The 19,127-nt window shown below is 48.3% G+C and overlaps 1 protein-coding gene across 3 annotated transcripts in view; it reads left to right on the forward strand.

Moving 5' to 3' along the window:
- Nucleotides 1-19,127, forward strand: part of Slc39a14 (solute carrier family 39 member 14) — a 44,462-nt gene that overhangs the window by 9,746 nt on the left and 15,589 nt on the right. For 2 of the 3 annotated variants that reach the window (XM_038309827.1, XM_038309825.1), the window contains exon 2: nucleotides 11,077-11,152. The exons of the other annotated variant lie outside the window; for it this stretch is intronic. The gene's annotated coding sequence lies outside the window, so the exon portion shown is untranslated. The remainder of the gene's footprint in view (nucleotides 1-11,076; nucleotides 11,153-19,127) is intronic. 3 annotated transcript variants of the gene reach the window in all.

Raw genomic sequence — 19,127 nt, forward strand, 5'->3', positions numbered from 1 at the left:
CTTACAGGTTCTGCCCACAAACAAATCGGGGGTCACGGGTGTCAGCCTAGCACACTACTAAAGCGATCCAGCACCGAAGTATTTACCTAGTGTTAGCTTTCCTGACAAGTGGCCACAGACTTGGTGGTTTCAGACAACAGCGGTGTCATTCCCAGTTCCAGGGGCCAGAAGTCTGAAGTCAAGTGTGGGTGGGGCGCTACTCCAGCAACTCTTGGAAGAGTCCTCCCGCCCTTCCCAACTTCTGCGGGGCAGGGGGGGCAGTAGGTGGGTGGCTATGGCGGTGTGTGTGTGGGGGCTTTTGGTAATACCTGGCTTGTGGCCACACTACCCCAGCCTGTGTTTTCGTCCTCCATACAACCTCCCCAAATTCCACGCATGTCTGTCTGCCCCCATCTCCTCTCTGAAGAGACAAGTCATTGGGTTTAGGGCCCATCCAGACACCACAATAGTGTGTGTCCTCTTAAGATCCTTGCCTGACCTCATCAACAGAGCCCACCCCCGCTTCCTACTCAGAGCACGTTCTGAGGTTTCAGATAGAGGTGTTTTGGGGGTACCCTTCGTCTTAGAAGGCAAGGAGACGGCCTTTGTAAAGAGGAGGGAGGAGAATACTTCTGTTCAGCCCTGAGGCAGAATGCTGGCCTGGATGCTCTGGCTCAGAGCACAGCCCTAGGCCCCCTGCCTCCCGGGTCTGAAGACCTGGTCTTCTGGATCAGATGCTCTGCAGAACCAGTGGCTACAGAGTGCAGGGTGTCCCTATAGAAAGAGCAGGGCTGGCGCTGAGGGCCACTTGGGTGCTCTAGCTCCGAGATCTACCTCCAAGCCTTCTTTGTTTCTCTCGTCCACTTCATTCTGTCTCTAATTAACATTTATTGGGTGGTTCCTGTGTAGCAGGCACTATATTTAATATTCCATATCTCCCTTTTCTCAGCTACCCTGAGGGAGGGGCTGTTACGACCTTTGCTTTTCTCTATGAGGTAACTAAGTCCCATTGGCTTGTGTCTTCCTTTAGATCCTAGAGGCTGATAATGTAGAGTCAGGACTCAGGCACAGAGGTCTGTGTGATTCAGACCACTCTTAAGTCTTCTTTTTACTAAGCATTATTTTATATGTGTATGCATGACGGGGACATATACGTGGAGATCAGAGATCATTTGCCATTTACCCATTGATGTGGGCTCCAGGCATTGAACCCAGGTCGCCTAGTTTATGTTGCAAGCCCTTTTACCCACTGAGCCATCTCGCTGGCCCAGGGCCTGCTAACTCTTAACCTTTGTATATATGTTATTACACAGATTACTTTCATGGTAACAATCCTTGCTGTTGTACCCTGAGACTGCTTGTCTTTGGCACATTGTGACTTGTCTGTTTGGATTGGTGCTGTGGATTCAATCTAGGGCCTAAGCAAGCAAGACCTTATATCATATCTCAATATAAAACTTTAAAAAAAAAGGCTGTGGTGGTACACGCCTTTAATCCCATAGGCAGGTAGATCTCTGTGAGTTTGAGTCCAGCCTGGCTTACATAGTGAGTTCCAGGACAGCGAAAAGATACATAGAGAGTCCCTGTCTCAAAAAAAAAAAAAAAAAAAAAAAAAAGTTGAGCTGACAAGACAGCTCAGTGGGTAAATGCACTCGACATCAGACCTGATGGCTTGAGTTTGGTCCCCAGGATCCTAATTCTCAGGCCCTGAACTCCACATTGAGCTTTAGAAAGGAGATAAACTATATTCTAGCAATATTGGTGTAACCAAATATTTATTAAGGAAAAAAATGAGATTCTCTTTAGAGGCAGAAGTTTTTAAATGCAAGAAACTCAAGTGCACGTGTCTATAATTACGTAGTAGGAAGGTCTTGTGGCCGCTCTTTGTTTCTTTTCTTGAGTCGTCTCTCTGTAGCCCTGGTTGGCCCAGAACTTGCTGTGCTGCTGTGCAGACTAGATAGAGTAGCCATGACTTGGTGGTGGCCTTCCCGCTTTCTGCTCCCCAGGGCTTAGGTTACAGGTGTGTGCCACTATGCCTAGCTTGGGGAACGTTCTTCTAATCATGCTAGTAAAAGCAGAAACTTTAGGAGAAATTGTATTTTGACCATCGTGTCTCCAGGAGCTTGAAAAATGGCTTAGTGATTAGAAGCACTGGCTGCTCCTATAGAGGACCTGGGTTTGATTCCCAGGACACACGGTGACTGGGAACTGAGTGCAGCTCCAGTTCCAGGGGATGCAGTACCCTCCATGGGCTGCTGCATGCACGTAGTGCACATGAACTCATACAAGCACACACATGTACATGAAAACAAATACATAAAAAGATAGACTATTATGCTGCCAATTCCAGCTGAGCAAAATTAAAAAGGAAATAATTGGGAAAACATTTGAACATGTGACCAAAGGTTAATATACAATGAGATCTTTTTTTTTTTTTTTTTTTTTTTGTGGAATAAGGGGCACATATTCTTTAAACATCAAGTCTGTGCGTTTGTGCATTTGTGTGTGTGTGTGTGTGTGTGTGTGATATGTGCATTCAAGTGCCTGTAGAGGCTAGCAGAGGGTGCCAGATCCCATTCACCTGGAGTTACAGATAGTTGTGAGCCGCTCAACATGGGTGCTGGGAACTGAACACCAGTCCTCTGGGAAAGCAGGAAAAAAAAAACAACTGGGTCGTTCTCCAGTCTCAGCAATGAACTCTTACATAAGCACCAAGAAAAAGATGCTTGTATTTCAGCAAAATGAAGAAAGGGGAGTAGTAGGCAGTTGGGAAAACAAAAGCATAACTGTTTGCAAACCTAAGAATGTTTGGCCATAACTGAGAGTCAAAAAATAAAATAAAACACAAGGCCAGTGAATGGATAGAGAGACGCTTGCCTCTGATGTGATAACCCAAGCTGGATCCCTGGAAGGCACAGGGTGGAAGGAGAGCGAACGCTCCAGTTTGCACTGTGTGGTACATAGAGCCGTACACAGATAGATGCAAAAATAAACGTCTGCAAACGATGCAAAAGGCTGCAAATAATGGCCCGATGGTAGTGTGCTTGCCCCGCATTTGTGAGGCCACATGCCCTTCATCCCAGGAGGTGGAGGCAAGAGGCTACAACCTGGTCTCTATGAGACTTTTGAAGAAGTGGTACTTAACCCCTGATCCAGTATTTGTTTCTGGGCCTGATGGCACAGGCATGTAATCCCACTCCAGGCCACTTAATGAGGCAGTGTCTTAAAAAATAAAAAGAGGTCTGGGAGCATAATATAGTGGTTAGTGCTTGCCTGGCATGCATAGACCATAGGTCCAATTCATGTTACCAAACTACAGTTAATTATTTGGTAAATGTGGCCTCCGCTAACTTGTTCCTGGATCTCACTCTCCTTTCCATTCTCTCTGGTAAGACCCTTTTTTAGCTCTTATGGTTTGTGCAAGAGTCTTGCTGGGGTAGGGCGTGGGGGCTGTGGAATGGAGACCTGTTAGGGAGGGTAGCTGGCTGGCCCTAGCTAGCTGTGGTTTTTTTTTGTTTTTTTTTTTTTTTTTTTTTTTACTGGAAACTCAAATTGTTCTGCCAGTCAGAAGAGCCCTTACTATGGATGCTTTCTCTGGCCTTTCCTGGAAGTTGGGGGGTCCCCTTGCCAGCCCAGAGAAACACTTGTTTTCTTGGAGAACAAAGTACAAAGCCTGGGGTTTAGTTGCAGCCTCGGTGACCTCTGGGGGGGCTGGCTCTGTTCCCTGAGGATTGGTCTCATGCCCCGACACCCCTGGCCTATGGAACATCTCTAGCCTTTGGGTATCCCAGTGCCATTTCCCCAGTGCTGGGACACTTCGCATGTGGCAAGCTGGGCAAGTTCTCAGGATAACCAGGTCCCTGGGTGGTTTCCAGGGCAGCAAGCCATGACTATTCCCATCCCCTTTCCCAGAAAGGTGCAAAAAGTACAGTCACCTCACTCCCCCACGCCCCGGGCAGCTGACCAAAATGCCCCACGGGACAGCCTGTCCAGCCCTGGGAACAAAGTCCCCGTGTTTCTGTTTCTGCTCCTCCCTCTCTGACACCCTCTGACATCCAGCAGACCCATGACAGAGACCTTGACCACGGGTGAGCTGCCTTCTGTGTGCGGTGTGTGAAGCTATGGTCTTGATTATTGTCCATTCCCTCTTCTGGGCAGCCACTCTAGCCCCTCCCCCAGCAGTGCCGCGTAGTGTGCACATTGAGGTGTGCTTAATGGTAGCGAGACTCAGAGTTTCCATGAGCAGCTGAGGAATTCTAGAAACGGCCTGTGGGGCTCCTCTTATACGTCCCGTACCATGGGAAAAAGTAAAATGTTATTTTTGGTCAGATTATCAGGTGGCTGCCACTCTGGGCACTTGGTTCTCAGAGATGTGGGGAAGGGAGGGACTTACCTATCTTCTCCCCCATTTCCTGTTTTGTTTTATTGTGTGTGTGTGTGTTTGTTTTTGAGACAGGGTCTCACTAGGTAGCTCTGGCTGTCCTGGAGCTCACTGTGTAGACTAGGCTGGCCTCGAACTCAGAGATCCATCTATCTCTGCCTCTTGAGTGCTGGGATTAAAGGCATGAGCTGCTATGCCTGGCTCAACACAGTAGCTTTTAAAGACCGGGAAAAGGTTAGACTTTCATTCAGTTTTGCTGAGTGAACATTAACTGGGCTAAAGCCAAGAACATTATGTGATCAGCCTGGTGAAATACCCCTTTGATTAAATTAATGTTTGCTGTATTTGTCACACTGTTAAAAAGAGAGAACTCTGACAGCAGCCGGGTGGGTGCCCAGTGGAAGGCCAGGTCAGAGATCTTTCGAAAACAAACACGTCAACGTTTCTTCTCCAATTCCTCCTGCTCCTTTGGTGTTACTATGAAAACTTAGTTGGGCTCTTGGCACCAGAAGTTTCCAGAGCAGTGTTCCAGACTCAGACAGGCTCTCCAGGTCTTCCTAGAAGGGGTCTCTTACAAACTGCACGGTCAGTGAGCACGTGTTAAAAGTTCCCTGTGTGCACTCACTCATCTCCAGTTCCTTCCTGAGAAGCTCCTGGAGGTTTTCTACCTACCTTCTCAGGGGCCTTTGGGTTGTCTCCATGGCTTTTGATGAATGGTGCTTCTATAATTAGTTTCTTTTGTGTGTTGTCTGTGTGTGTGCATTAGTGTGTTTATTTGCATGCAGCTGTGTGTGGAGGCCAGGGCACAACCTGGGATGTTGTTACCTAAGTGTTGCCCACACTTTTTTGTTATTTGTTTTTCAAGAGAGGATTTCTCTGTGTAGCAGCTCTGGCTGCCCTCGAATTCCTTTTGTAGACCAGGCTGGCCTCAAACTCACGGAGATCCACCTGCCTCTGCCTCCCGAGTGCTGGGATCAAAGACATGTGCCGCCACCACCACCTGGCTGATTTTATTTATTTTTAATTATGTATATATGTGTGTATGTACATGGGAGTGTAGGTACCCACAGAGGCCAGAAGAGGGTGCTAGATACCCTGGAGCTGGAGTGATGAGCAATTTTTAACTGCGCAATGTGGGTCCTGGGAGCAGAATTCTGTTCCTCCGCAAAGCAGTGTACACTCTTAACCACTGAGCCATTTCCAGCCTTTGGTCTTTCCTTCCTTTCCTTTCTTTGCCTGCCCTCCCTCCCTCCCTCTCTCCCTCCCTCCCTCACTCCCTCCCTCCCTCCATCTCTCCTTCCCTCCTTCCCTCCCTCTCTCCTTCCCTCCCTCCCTCCTTCCTTCCCTTCCTCCCTCTCTCCCTTCTTTCTTTTTTCAGAAAGGTTCTCAAGTAGTCTACCCTGCTGGTCAGTGGGCCTCAGGGACCCACCTTCCCCACCTCTGTAGCACACACCCCCACACCCAGGCTCTTTCTACATTTGTTCTAGGTACCGAATTCAGGTTCTTATGCTTGCCAGACCAGCATTTACCAACTAGGCTGTCTCTCCAGCACCTAGAACTGTTTTAATGTCTATTTCTTTCATCTCTGTGTTTGAAAATGACCTAAACTGGAGCTTGGGTTAGTGTTGACTAGAAAGGGTAAGCTTTTAAGTCTGGCTGGAATGTTGATCCCTTTTTAATAGGCAAGCAGTTTGTGGGAGGTTGGGGAGGGGGTGGAAATACGTGCATAAATAGCTACCCTGTTAGGGAACTCAGTTTTGTACTCTATTGCCTGGAGATGGCAGTGTGTCAGCAGGTTTGCGCATGTGGACTCCATCTATAGCATGTACTGATCTGCGGCTTCCTGTGAGATGAACCAGAACCTTGCTTGCTTTTGCTCTGGAATCCATCTGTGCTTGAACTTGACAGCTTCTCTGCAGAGATCTGATCAGGACGGGGGTGGGGGACGGGGACAGGACGAGGGTCATGGTCTCCATTGTCCCCTTTCAACACAGGGAGCTTCTAGAAGATGCTATTGTGCGGATTCTCTTGTCCCTCGCGACCTTACCCAGTGCTTCCATGGTGAAGTCTAAACTTCCTGCGGTGCCTAGGGAGGGTGAGGTTACCAGAGTATAGAAGCCTTTTCCTTTATATGCAAGTACTAGTGAAGGTCCTACCAGCCTCCTGGACTGTTAGGAAACAGCCACGGCAGTTAACCTAAAATGTAAGCCTGTCATTGTCAGTGCCATGACCTTGTGACAAAGAGGAAGGGTGAGAAGGGGTGTGGCTGGGGAGAGATGGTGCTGGGGAGGACCAGAATGGAGTAGAGACAGAATTTCTGCGGGACCCCCTCATTCCTCCTCACCTTGTGGATGGGGCGAGCATGCACATGTAGCCTTCTGATGGCTTCATCAGGCATTTGAGTCCAGAGGGGCTGGCCTAGAAGGTGCGGGGGTGAGGTGGGTGATGGGTTGTGTGTGTATGTGTGATATTTTTATTTATTTATTTATTTATTTATTTATTTATTTATTTATTTATTTATTTATATTTTATGTCCGAGTGCTCTGCATGTACACTTGCACTCCAGAAGAGGGCACCAAATCTCATTATGAATGGTTGTGAGCCACCATGTGGGTGCTGGGAATTGAACTCAGGACCTCTTAGCCACCTCTCCAACCTTGTGTGTGATGTTCTGGTTGGAGACCAGAGCCCAGGAAAGAATAGCAGCAGCTGAAGGTGGAAGGCAGGATGGAACTGTAGGAGTGTAGGGGCTTAAGAGACAAAGCCAGGCAGGGAAGTCAGGAAGGAGGGCCCAAGTGGCTAGAGTGAGGGTCAGTAGGGTGGGTTAGTTTCTGTTTGGTGCCTGGGATCTTAGGAAGCAGGATGCTTTGTTTTGTGGTTCCACAGGGAGAAGGAAGCAGAGGATTTGGAAAAGCCTTACGTCTTAGTAATCAACGACTGCCTGGCCAAGGCGAGTATGCTATGTAAGAGATTGGGTAAGTGGGAGAAGATTTAGGATTTGTCTCTCTCTGCTGCCTTCTTCCCAATTTGGAAAAAGGTGTTTTTCCTTACTTTCTTCAATAACCCTATCTCATGAGTGCAGAGTATCCAGGTGCTAAGCAGCAAGCAGTGACCAGTCAGGAAGGCTGGATATTGGGTGGAAAGGGCCATGTGGTCCTTTTTATTGCCCCTTTGGTTTTCATGGAAGTGGAGTGGCAAGCCTCAGGCTTTAGAGTCCAGGAACATTGCCAGAGAGCCCTGAGGAAAATCCACATTGCTGGGCCAAGCGAGTTTCCGTTTTACCTGGAGGTGCTGAGAATTTGCCCTTTCAGCAGGTTCTCAGGTGAAGATCATACACTTAAAAACACACACTTCCTTCAGCTAATGATGGGATGCCAGGCTATCTCAGCTGTCGAGACTGGCCAGCTAGAGCCTTTGAGGAGGACTTGGGCTTGAGCTAGCTTGCAAGTCTGGAGGGGCTTGGGGAAGGGGTGCTGGGGCAGGTAGTCTTGGCCATTTACCAAGCAGTACAAACAAAGGCCCCTAGGGCATGTTTTACTGCAGAGTCAGAGTACATGTTTCTTAAATTGCCTACCTGCTGCAGCAGGAGGGTTGAGCTGACTTGTCTTAGCCTGAATTTTGGGGTGGTCTCTTTTCTAATTCCGCTTGCAGAATTATGAGGTCTGCATAATAGCCCGGGTGGCTGAGTCTGAAGCCAACACAGAACTTTTGCCCTTCAGACCAAACTGGTTCTGTTTTCACCTGACCGCTCTGTGAGAGCCCATTGTTTAATCTCCTGCTCCCCTTCTGCCTGCCTTCTGCCCACTCTCCAGATGCAGCCGGTTAGATATATTAAAAGCATATGTATGCCAGGCCTAGTAGCTTATGCCCGTGCTCCCAGCTCTTTGATGTTTGAGGCCGGAGTTCCTAGTAGGCTAGCTTAGGTGAATAGTGAGCTCCAAGCCAACCTGGGCTACAGTTTGAGGCTGCAGATAAGCAAAGCAAGCAAAGAAAAGCGGGTGCTGGGTGTAGCTGAGTGGCAGGACACTCGCCTAGTGTGCCTGAGACTCTGAGTTTGATTCCCACCACAGCTCAACCAGATGTTCTCTTGAATCCTTCAAGGCCTATATTTGTAGCCCATAATCCTCTCCCCTATGTGACCTGTTGTGTATCTAGCCACGGTGGACCTCAAATTCTATCTGCTCCATCTTCACTGAGTCCCTAAGTATGGCTACAGCTTCATGAACTGTTCTGCCACCCCTCTCCAACTTTCTTTCCCAAGTTCTGGGGTGCTGCACTGTCCTTTAGGGGAGCCCTCCTGGCCTCTGGCACCAGGCTGACTTCTGTTATAAATGTATAAGAACTGCACATTCACGGCCTGGGAGTGTAGTTCATTGGTAGAGTGCTAACTAACATGCAGGAAGCTCTGGGTCAGGGCCTTAGCATTGCCTATGAAAACAAAACCAGACTACTCAGATATTCTGTGCTAAAATTCCCTGTGTGACTTAGACTCTGCCAGTTAGATGTGCTCATCACATGTGTAACTGTTTTGTGGGAAGAGGCTGGGCTTTCCCTTCCATGGGACAGGCTCGAGGACATCTATGTCACTGGAATGGTGCCCTGGCAGGGATGTCTTAATGCCATAACTATCAGATGCCTGAGTAGCAGTCCCTTTGCAGCATAGCTCAGCAACACGATCTCGGGAGTAGGCCTGGGAGCTTAGCCGAGAGCCCGTTTCTTCATCTCTTCTGGGTGGAATCCATTGGCTCAGTTTGGCCAGGGAACCTTTGAGCTGCCTGCTATCCTTGGCTTTGCTGTACTGCTAAGTTTCTTGTCCAGGGTTTACTTGCCTTCCCTGCTGTGTGAGGAAAGGTACCTGCTGTCCTTTGCATCCCAGGGACTCACAGTATTCTTGGCCATAGGCAGGAAGTGGCTGTTTCTTGAATGAATGAACTCTTGGGCTTAGGTAGGTTTTTGTTGTCCTTGCTTTTGATTTCTTTATTAATGGAGACAATCTAACGTAGCCCAGGCTTGCTATGTAGCTGAAGCTGGGCTCGATCTTCTTATTTTTCTTCTCTTTTGGGAGCTGGTATGGGCTGGGCTAGAACTGTTTTAGATTTGGTAAGCACAAGCTGGCTTCTAGTTTACTTATAAGTGACGTACCCATTGTGATGGTGCCTACCCATAATCCCAGCACTTAGTAGGATGAGGCAGGAGGATTGCCAGGAGTTCTAGGCTAGCCTGAGCTGCATGTTAAGTAACAGGCCTGCTAGGGTTACATAGCAAAACCCATTCTGAAAAATAAAAGACAAAACAAACATGTTTGTACATTTGTGCTTTTGTGTGTGTATGCGTGCGTGCATGCGTGCGTGCGTGCATGTAGTGAGTTTACGATAAGAAAATGACTTAGGGGAAGGAACAGTAGATGGTCCTGACAGCTGACGTCACATGATCTGTGGGGACATCTAGGGCTGTAGAATATCTGTAGACAGGGGTGTTGGGCTGTAGGGGCCTTGTAGACATTGGTAAGACGGGAGGTTAAACTTCTCATCTTTGACCAGAAGTTCTCTGCATTTAGCTCTTTTGTTTCCAGCACCATGCTAGGCTCATGTTGACAAAGGGGTACTAGACAGCCCTCTTTGCTTTCAAGAAACAAAAATCTAGTTAAGCAGGCTTGTTGGAAGACCAAGAAATATAGTGTCCAAAATAGTTGGAGAGCTAAGAGTGGTATGTGACCCCCTGGAAGGGGAGGTAATCGAGAGGCTTGGGAGAAAAAGCATTTATGATTTAATTACTAGATGTCGCTTTTTATTTGACCCTGATCAGCAAGCCAGAAGCCTTTGCTGAAGCAGGTGCCGGAAGTGAGATGTGGACAAGCGCCACGGTACTGAGGCCGCACGTAGGACACCGTGGTCTGGCAAACTGGGAACAGCAGGCTACGCTTTTGCAATCGGCGTCTGGGAATTGTTGATGGATAAGTGATGGAAATAGGAACAGCTCTCGCCCAGGCTTTGGCAGGAAGCACTGGCCCGCTCCCCTGGGCCCCTTCCTTGTCTTCCCCTGCCTGAAGAAATTTTGGAAGTTCTGGCTTTTCCTGGTGGCCTCTGAGCCCTGACGTGTGCTTTTCCCTCCCCCTTCCTGGCTCCAGCACTGGGTTTGGCTGCCATTAAACTCATTCCGGGCTCAGCTCAGGGCTAAATAAGCCTTCCTGTTCTAGTCCATTCTGGCTGCCCCAGGTCCTGACCACCGGTCTCTGGCCATATAACCTCTCTGCTGTGCTGACACACAAGGGGAGATCAGCAGACATTTGTGTGGTGAGCCCCAGGCTACTGGTTCTGATTCTGGTCTCTGCTTCTGGGTTACGATTGACTTTTTTTTTTTTTTTTTTTTAATGTTCTTCCATCCTTACCCTTTTAGCAACCTGAAGTTTCTTGGGATGAATGAGTGGGCCCCTGGCCCTCTTGTGCTGTGTGGAAGTCTCCCACCCTGGGTGGCCTTTGGCATACCATAGCTGGAGGCTCAGGCTCTGGAACAGGAATTAGGAACTGTGAAGTGGTTGGGTGGGAGGGAATGAAAGGGAGGCCACTAAATGCCTGGCCCTGGGTGAGTAAGGCTGTGTGTTACGTGGGGTAGGAAGCTTGCCGTGGGTGTGCACGCCCTCTGGACCGGGCTCATTCAGTGAGCGGACAGGAACCCAGACAGGTCAGTTTACCTCTCTTTTTACTTCTGTTTCACAGGATCTTCTGTTGCCTAGTCTATCCTTGTATTTGAAGTAATCCTGCTGCTTCAGTTTGCTGACAGCTGGGATTGCAGGTGTGTACTACCTCAGTCGCTACCACCCCTTTCCCTTTCCTCCTTTGAGTGTGTGTGTGTGGTACGTGGGGGGGGGGGTCAAGCCTAGGACATTTTTAGCCTTTTTTGGGGGGGGGGGTATTTGTTTGGGGGAAAAGTGGAGGTGAGACAGGATCTCTTGTAGCCTAAGCTAGCCCCCATGTCGGATATGATTAAGGCTGGTCCTAAACCCCTGACCTTCATGCCTCTGCCTTCTAAATGCTTGGAATTCCAGGCATTTACCACTTCACCTGTGTCTTAAGACAGGGCCCCCGCTGAGTTGTTTAGGCTGTCTTTGAACTTACGCTGTAGCCAAGCACTGTTTGAACTTAACGTCCTCCTGCCTCAGATCCCTTGAGTAGCTGGGATCGCAGGTCTGCACCACCACAGTTCCTTGATGCTGTCTGAACTCCAGAGACAGTGTTTACCTGAATATAGGGCTTTAAGGCTGCTGCTTGGGCTGAGGTGGTAGCCTGTTGGTGGGGAGAACATTTGCCTGGCATGTGTGCGGCCCTCTGCTCCATAAAGAGAATAATCACTAGCTTTCTAATTTGGGATACTAATGACTTACAAGGGTGACTGACTGTATCTTTGTTAGTCTGGCCATAACTATGGAGGCTATTATGGTCAAGTGTTCATAGAAGAACCTTGTCACCAGGTGTCAGTGGTTGTTTCTGTAGGGTTCTAGGCTTTATGCTGTATTTGGAAGGGAGTTTGGGCTGGGATGTAGCACTGTTGGCAGAGTGCTTGCTTAGTATGCCCAAGGCCCTAGGTGTGATCCCTAGTACTACATAAATCCATGTGGCTCTGAGAAGCCCAGCACTCAGGAGACAGAGGCAGGAACATCAAGAGTTCAAGGTCAGCCTCAGCCACACGTCAAATTGAGGCCTCTTAGACTACATGAGATCCTGTTTCAAAGGAAGGGAGGGAGGAAAAATCAGCCCTTGCTCCCTGATGATGCTCCTGTCTTTTTCTTACATCGCTGCATCCCCACATCAATAGGCTGAAGCAGAACAAAGCCAAACCAAATCGACTCCAGGCCTCAGGAAATTCATTCTCTTGCTGGGTTGTGGTGGTGCAGGCTTTTAACCCAGCACTCGGAGGCACAGGTAGAACAGATCTTTGTGAGTTGAAGACCAGCCTGTCTGTCTGCATAGTGAGTTCCAGGACAGCCACAGCTATGTAGAAAGGAACTGTCTCCAACAAACAGAAAAGAGTATACATCATCAACATTCCAGGCATGTTCATACATAAATGGATATTGAAAAATAGATATAAATACTCCCATGGAAAAGCTCTGCATCTCTTTGACTGCATCAGAAGAAAAAGAAATTGCAGTAAACGAAAGGGAATTATTAGGTTTTAAAGAAATATGTTACTTGCAAGAGACAATTTTCTCTCTCAACAGAGTTAATTGCTGTGAGTCATTTATAATTGCTTGTTTTCATTCCAGACAGTACCTATTGACTCTTGCTCTATTTCAAATCTTACATGTCCCCATATCCTTTCCCCCATACCCTGATGACGCTAATTACATTATTGGATTGTCTTTTTCTTTTAAGGATTTCTTCTCCTAGTTTCTGCTTTTGTAAACATGTTCTCTTTTTAAAAAAATATAATTTTATTATTGTGTGTAGTACACGTGAATATGTGCCACAGCTCATTTGTGGAAGTCGGAGGGCAGCTTTTCCCTTCTGCCTTGTTTTGGGGCGGGGTCTCCTGGGTCTGCATATTGGGTGTTCCAGGCTAGCTGGCCTGTGAGCTGCTGGATGGTTCTCCTGTCTCAGCCTCTTTTTGATGCATGAGTGCTGGAATTACAGGTGGGCCCCACTATAGTCAACTTCTTTCAAACATTTTTTCTAAAAATTTATTTTTATTTCATGTGTATGAGTGTTTTGACTGTATGTGTGTGTACCATGGGGTGCCTGTGGGAGCCCGAGGATGGCACAGATCCCAGGATCTGTAACTGGAGTTACAGATGGTTGTGAGCCTCCATGTGAGTGCTGGGACTGGAACCCAGGTCCTCTGTAAGAGTAACAAGCGCCCTTAACTAAAGCTATTCCTCTAGCCCCAACGATCAACTTTTTTACATATGTTCTGGGGTTGAACTCAGGTCATCACACCAGGCTTGTGGGGCAGCGCTTTTGCTGGCTTACTTGCTCCCTGAACTACTTTATTTCCTTCTTTGCATCTTCCAACCCTGTGTGTGTGTGTGTGTGTGTGTGTGTGTGTGTGTGTGTGAGAGAGAGAGAGAGAGAGAGAGAGAGAGAGAGAGAGAGAGAGAGAGAGAGAGAGAGAGAGAGACCCAGACTGGCTTCAAAATTACTATGTAGCTAAGGCTAGCCCTGAGCTCCTGTTCTTGCTTGTACTTCCTGTGTGCGGGGATTAGAGGTGTGCATCCCTGAGCTTTTCTGTCAGAATAGTGCAGACATTGCTGTTTGTCTTCTAATGTTGAAAGTTGCTGAGGGAAGATGAGAGTAGTCTGAAATAACTCCCATGTCAGGCATGGTGGTATACATTTATATAAGGTGGTGTACGTCATCTATACACATGGTATAGTCATCTATACAGGTGGTATACGTCATCTACAGAGGTGGTGTACGTCATATATACAGGTGGGGTAGTCATCTATACAAGTTGTGTACATCATCTGTACAGGTGGTGTATGTCATCTGTATACATGGTGTAGTCATCTACCCAGGTGGTATATATCATCTACACAGGTGGTGTACGTCATCTACACAGGTGGTGTAGTCATCTACCCAGGTGGTATACATCATCTATACAGGTGGTGTACGTCATCTACACAGGTGGTGTATGTCATCTGTACAGGTGGTGTAGATCTATACTCCTGCTCTTAGGAGGCAAGGCAGGAGGACCATGGATTCCAGATCTGCCTGGGCTACCTCTCAAGACCTCCCTTTACCCCACCTCAATTTAAAGATTTATTTTATGTGAATGTGTGTTTGCCTGTGTGAATTTATGTGCATTATGTGTGTGCAAGAGTGTGTGGAGGCCAGAAGAGGGTGTTGGGTTTTTTGGAACTGTGTTATAGATGATATGGATGCCCCAGTGGCTGAGATCATAAGCCCCTACCTCCATATCTCTGCCTTTTACATGAGTGCTGGGGACAGAGTTATCTCTCTGGGCCCTGTTTCATGATTTGTGTTTTTTTCGTATTATTTTGTTTTGCTTTTTTTTTTTTTTTTTTTTAGATAAAGTTTAACTATTGAGACCAGGCTGACCCAGAACTCATGGCTTTCCTGCCTCAGTCTCCCTCGCAAGTGCTGCTGTCTGGTGGACTCACAGTTATAGCAAAAGGGCAGAACTGTCTTCCTTGAATTGTGTGATGCTGTTTGCTTGGCTCTGCCTGTGTTTGCCTGATGTTCTGTTGTCTCTTCCCACCAGGTGTGGCTGATTTGTTTCCCACGTCCCCAGGCACAGAGGGTTCAGGTCTGCTGTCTGGGTCTGGAGGGTGAAGTGAAGCAGGGGGCTGGGTCTGTCCTCTGCGCTGGGGTTTTAAGAACGTTCCCTTTAGTGCAGACACGGTTTAGTCTGCTATTTTGATAGAATACCTCCCGTTTCTTTTGGAAGGGGAAGATGGAGTCTCCTGGAACTGGCAGGTATCCCCAAGCCGGTGTGTGTGTTGGAGCCCTTCTACCAGAGAGAGATGGCTATTCATGTCCCAGTTTCTTCTCCCCATAACCCTCCAGGAACTTTCCCCATAACCCTCCATTGGAAAGGACAAAAAAAAATGGTGGCCGTTTGTCTCTTGCTGGGTTTGGGGACCTTAGTTTTGCTCAACATTTAGGTTGTCACAGTTGGGGTGCAGCTGAAGAGCGGTGTGCTTTCTAGTCAGAGTTAAGACAGCTGGGAGGTCATCTAGTGAACACTCGGGAGTGTAGTGAAGCTGGTTGTCAGGAGGCACTCGGGCAGCCATCTTAGAACCAACCAGTTCTGGCTAGCCCACCTGAAATGGAACTTCTGGCTCTTCAGACGTCCAGTCCTCAAAGATAAACAAGATTAGAGGAGGTTGAAATCCAGCTTGGTCACCTAGGAAGTGCTCCATGTGACAAGGGAGGGGAAGGGTCATAAGTACACCTCTCTGTGGCCTTAGAAACACTCTTGCCTTGGCCAAGTTTGTATTGGAGCCTGTCTGTATGGCTCTGTGTTTATGGTTTTGCTCCTGTGAGTCTGGGTGCAGGGTAGTGGATCTCCTGGCCAGCTGGTGGGACCAGGGAAGGGAGGCTTGGCCACCCAGGTTCCTTCAAGTTTCTACTCTCTCCTCCTCTGTGGTCAGCTTCTTGACTTACCACTGTGGCAAGTTACCATCTAGTTACCTCGAAGAAAAAGTAAGTGCTTTCCTTCTCTTGGTTAAATCAAGAAAAAACAGAACCCAGTAAATATCACAGTAGTGCGCCAACAGACCAGGCAGAACCACCGTTTGTAGGTAGGTGCTTCTGGAACCCATGAGGGGTGATAGTCAGCAGGATTCCAATTTAGGAGCCTGAGGATGGCAGGGAAGCCTGGCAGTGCTCCAGGATGCTAGGATGCGGTCACATGATTTCCCTTTACGTATTCTGTTCCCCTGAGGCTGAGCTCTGGTGCTTGGAGCCGACCTGAGGCTGTAGGATAACTCACTTTGACCCTGAGCCCAGTAGTCGGGGAGGAACTCCAGGGACTCTTTAGTGGGTAGGGCCTGGGCTGGGTGGCCACACACTGGAGCCTTCCCTCTGCCCCACTCCTCCTAGTGCCTCTAGCTCTGCTCCCTAGGAAGACTGCAGTGGCTCCTGTTCGGCCAGGTGTGGGGCTGAGACCGCAGAGCGAGGGCCTCTGGTAAGAGCTGTGTGTGCTTTCTGTCTCTTTTATTTCCTCCAAGGTATCTAGATTTTGTAATTTACTTGCTTTTTGTTTTGGGTGTGTGTACATGCATGAGTGTTTTGTGTGTGTGTGTGTGTGTGTGTGTGTATGCATGCACGTATGTGCTCTCGCATGCTTATATTCCTACGTAGCCCTGTCTGGCCTGGAACTCAATTATATAGATCCAGTAGCAATCCTCCTGCCTCTGCCTCCCGAGTGCTCAGATTACAAATGTGAGCTACCATGCCTGGTTAATTTCAAAGAGTCTTCTATAAACATTTCCCCCTAAGAATAACTTAACTGTTAAGAAAGGGCAAACAGAAAGATATCCAGATCTCTGCTGGAGCAGAAAGCGCCCTTCATACATACTGAACTGCCAGGATCACTTGAGTCTGTAGTGCCCTCAGCAGTTCCTAGAATCTGGACAAGGACTCCTAACTGCCCCGGTTGTGATGAGGTTCCCTTACTCCTGGTGAGATGAACTCAAGGGCTGGGCCAGGTGACAGAACTCTGCTCACTGGGTCTTCCCACCTGCAGGTACTGGCTTGCACCCCAGAGCCCTGGCAGTCTTGCCTGCAAAGCCCAAAGCAGTGCTTTCTAGAGAAGGGAGCAGCCCTGCCAGCAGTGGGCGAGGGAAGAGCTTTCCTGGAGAAACACAGGCAGCCCCAGGCTTGGGTTCTGGCACAGCCGGAAGGGGCCGGTTCTCTAGCATTGCAGGCTGCCCTCAAAGCCATGGGAAGGGATCAAGGGGCCACTTGGACACGAGAAAACCAATTCATCATAAATGCCAACCTCTGCCTGACTGCCCATCCAGGTGGAGCCGCCAAAGTAACGTCACCCTGTGACGCCCGCAATTGAAGAGCATCTGTTTCCTTCTCAGTAGTGTTTTGAAGTCGCTGAAGGGAAACTTGAGAAAGATGTTGAGGTAGGAACAATGCTCCAGGACTCTGCAGTGGGAGTCCTGTGAGACAGCCTGGCCTCGACAGCACCCCTGGCTGTCCCCAGCCTGGATCCCCCAAGTGGGGCTGACAGAAATTGGCAGATCTCGGTGTGCAGGCCTGCAGAGTTAGTTCCCTGGTTCTCCATGGCATCCCGGGCATGCGCTGTCTTCATGCCGAGCCCACACTGGATGCCAGGGCTTGGATGTCATTCAGACCTGACTTCAGTTCATGAAAAATTCAGTTCCTGACTTTGCTGCCTCCGGATCTCATTTGCTAGCCCCCAGATCCCAGCTTCCTTATCTGCTACGTAGGGATGGATACCTTTCCCAGCGTCTTTGAAGGGAGCAGCTTGGAAAAGGCTAACTGCTCACGGGCTCTTTTTACCAGCTCTGCCTGCTTCTTCCCCCCCCCCCCCCCCCCCCCGCCTCTCATACACCCAGCCCTCATGCCGACAGTGAAGAGCACAGAGAGCTCACAGCTAGCTGACTGGATGGGCAACCTCCCCTCCTCCCTCCGTTTTTCTTTGTTGAGAGAGGGCCTCTTGTAGCCCAGGCTGGCCTTGAGCTCACTGTATAGCTGAGGCTGGTCCTCCTACCAGGTCTCCCAAATCCTGGGAGTATGGGCATGTGCCACCCTGCCAGACAAAGCCTTTCTTTTGAACAGTGGGTTTTAGTCTCATTTTTGCCTAAGATCCACTCCTCAAAGCATAGATTAACCTGGTTCTTGGTGAATCCAGAGTACTGAGTTGCAGGCTGCCTTTTGTGCCCTTGTCTGGTCCTTCCAGATGTATGGCAAAAATGATAGTCCACCAAAGAGCAACCCTCAAAAAATGTCTTATTTATTTGCTTACTTACTTATTTCAGACAGGGTATTACTGTGTAGCCCAGGCTGACCTGGAACTTGCTATGTAGCATAGGCTGGCCTTGAGGTCAGAGAAACCTGTCTGTTTCTACCTCCTGACTGAAGAATGGTGGCTTTCCCCCAGCTTTTGTGTCCTATCTGTGGGATCTAAAGCCAGAGGACCCTTAAGTGTGTTGAGGTTTGTGTGGCTGACAGGGTGCCAGAGTTGTGTGTCTTAGTTGAATATAAACGCTAAAAGGAAAAGTTGGGAGAGCAATCTTGTCTTTAAATGATTAGAGCCAGATTTTTGTTGTGTACCTGGTTAGTTTTTGTCTTTTTTTTTCCATTCTCATTCCTCTTTCTCTCTTTTTTGAGGCAGGGTCTCACTGTTTGCTCTGGCTATCCTGGAATTCAGAATATAGACTGGGCTGACCTCGAACTCACAGAGATCCATTTACCTCTGCCTGCCTCCCAAGGGATTAAGGCATGCACAGCTGTAGAAGGAACGGCGGAGGGCCGTTCTTCCCGCCACCCAGCTAGCTTTACCCAAAATAATTACACGGAAACTGTATTCATTTAAACATTGCCTGGCCCATTAGTTTTAGCCTCTTATTGGCTAATTCTCACATCTTGCTTTAACCCATATTTAGTAATCTGCGTAGCACCACGAGGTGGTCGCTTACCAGGAGAGATCTTAACCTGCGTCTGTCTCGGAGAGGAGAGTCATGGTGACTGCCTGAAGCGCCTGCCTGACTCTGCTTTCTTTTTCCCACAATTCTGTTCTGTCTACTCCGCCTACCTAATTTTCTGTCCTATCAAAGGGCCAAGGCAGTTTCTTTATTAACCAATGAAAATAACACATAGACAGATGACGCTCCTCCATCACACAGCCACACCTGGTGTCTTTTCCAGTGTTAGGGATTGCATCCAGGGCCTTGTTCATACGAGGCCCATATTCTTCCGCTGAGCCATAGTGCCAAGCCTTTGTTCAGGGGTTGCCCCTCTTTCTCTTTTTCCTTTTGCGTCACTATATAATATAGATCAGTCTGAACTGGCAGAGCCAGATTTTGATGTCTCAGTTTAGGTAGTTAATGGCTAATAAAACACCTCACCATCACTTTGGTTCTTAAATTTTGGCTAAATTTAAATTTAAATCCAGTGAGGTGGGTCTCACCTTGACAGACGAGAAAATAGAGGTAGTTGAGGTCAAGTGACTTGCTCAGTGCCCTTTCTCTTGTAGGCAACAGTGTGGAAATTCAAGCTGTAGCCCTGGTAATCTGCCCTGGATTGTTCTATGATGTTTCCTGTTAAGGGCT

The sequence above is a fragment of the Arvicola amphibius genome, chromosome 13, assembly GCF_903992535.2.
Source record: "Arvicola amphibius chromosome 13, mArvAmp1.2, whole genome shotgun sequence".
In the NCBI taxonomy this organism is placed as follows: domain Eukaryota; kingdom Metazoa; phylum Chordata; class Mammalia; order Rodentia; family Cricetidae; genus Arvicola; species Arvicola amphibius.